This window comes from Lepisosteus platostomus, unplaced genomic scaffold (genome assembly GCF_059453375.1).
Source record: "Lepisosteus platostomus isolate fLepPlt1 unplaced genomic scaffold, fLepPlt1.hap1 Scaffold_97_H1, whole genome shotgun sequence".
In the NCBI taxonomy this organism is placed as follows: domain Eukaryota; kingdom Metazoa; phylum Chordata; class Actinopteri; order Semionotiformes; family Lepisosteidae; genus Lepisosteus; species Lepisosteus platostomus.
The window spans coordinates 99,585-101,418 of record NW_028291709.1 but is presented as its reverse complement, the minus strand read 5'-3'; the positions used below and the strand labels follow the sequence as shown (position 1 = coordinate 101,418).

Genomic DNA, 1,834 nt, shown 5'->3' with positions numbered 1-1,834 from the left:
ATGTAAAACAGAGGTCACAGCGAGCTGAAAAACACGTTTTGAAAAGTGTGCTTTTCCTGCCCCAGAATTTAAATGGGGGTGACCAAAGTTGCCCAAACGTGTTTATTTCTGCTGAAAAACCTGTTTTGACAACTTCTGCACAGTGGGGTTAAGGGCTGACTCAGTGGGCTCTAATGAGCCAGGCAGTTACATTGGGATTCCAAGGTTTGAAAAAACACGTTTATTTCGAGCTGAAAAACAAGTTTTGAAAAGTGTGCTTTTCCTACCCCAGAAGTTAAATGGGGGTGACCAAAGTTGCCCAAACATGTTTATTTCTCTGTCACTATGCTGGGGAATTGGGACCCGCACAGACCTCAGGGTGAATGCCCCCCCGCCGGCACCATTAACACCGCTTCCAGCTGGAAGCTTTGTTTTTCCCTGTAGCTCACCCTCATCCGGGTACTGACCTGGCTCACACCTGCTTAGCTTCAGTGATTTTTCAGTTGCGAGTTGCAAGGGGATGCAAGTGATGGAGCCGCTCGCTGCAAAAGCTACTGCATTGGCCAGGAATCGAACCCGAGCCTCCCACGTGGCAGGCAAGAATTCTACCACTGAGCCACCAATGCTCGGTGCCTGGGCTTTCAAAAAAGACGCTTTTTTGGTGCTCTGTGCAAAACGCGTCGACATCTGCTTCCAGCTGCAAAATGCCATTCGCGGACACTGAAGAACTTATTTCCAAGGCAGCGGGTACAAGCGATTGGGTGTTTTAAAACCACCAGGAACAGCAAAGAGGCGCGCTTCTTTGCTTGCGCCAGAACACACCGACTGGAGGCGGACAACGTAGTCGGCAGGATTCGAACCTGCGTGGGGAGACCCCAATGGATTTCTAGTCCATCGCCTTAACCACTCGGCCACGACTACAGCAAGCCCTGCTGCCGCTGCGTTCTTGCTACAATCTTACCTGGATCGCGAGGCGCCGGCGGAAGCCTATTTCAAAGTCGTTCTCCGTTTCAAAAAAACATTTCCAAAATACAAGCCTTGCAGACAGACACACCTCAGAGGACTTAAGGGTGGCTTCATGTCGGAATGATAAAGTCTCCCCGTCCGGACAAGAAAATGCCACTTTGTTACACACAAAAAAAGACTTTCAGAGGCTTCCCGGATGTTTCCACCAGATTAAAATATTCACCGATGCAATGTCCATTCTGGAAGTCTGGTTGAAGCGGTTGAAGCGGTTTAGTCGGGATTTGTTCACCATCTCTGTTGCGCGTGAGTTTTATTTTCAGGTCTACGCCATTCAGTAGTCCCAGTGGGCAAAAGACGTATAATATACGTCTATTAAACGCATACCTTAGACGTCTAAAAGTGGTCTACAATTCGTCTAGAATGAAATTCTAATATACGTCTAAAGTTATACGTCAATTATACGTCTATGTTTAGACGTTCATTATACATAAATGGTTGGAGTTCTATTATACGGATAAATTTAGAGGACTATTATACATATATGGTTGGAGTTCCGGATAACTTTAGAGGTCTATTATACGGATAACTTTAGAGGACTATTATACGTATATGGTTCGAGGTCTATTATACGGATAACATTAGAGGTCTATTATACGTATATGGGTAGAGGTCTATTATACATCAAAGATAGATTTTATAGGCGTAGAAACAAGTAAACCAAGCCAATGATTAGGTTTAGAAATGTATTCTGAAAATACACATTCACACCTGAAACATATGTATTTCAAATTATACATGGTATACAATCAATCAACAATCAACATATGGGCAATAATCATAAAAAACACAACTAGTCTTAAACTTCAGCTACAAATTCTGGTAACATGGC

General features: G+C 44.1%; 1 non-coding gene across 1 annotated transcript; it reads right to left on the bottom strand.

Annotated features, from left to right (window-relative positions):
• Positions 1–818: 818 nt before the first annotated feature.
• trnas-aga (transfer RNA serine (anticodon AGA)) lies at positions 819–900 on the bottom strand. Its single transcript has one exon. It is a non-coding gene; the product is annotated as a tRNA-Ser (tRNA).
• Between the last annotated feature and the right edge of the window lie 934 nt (positions 901–1,834).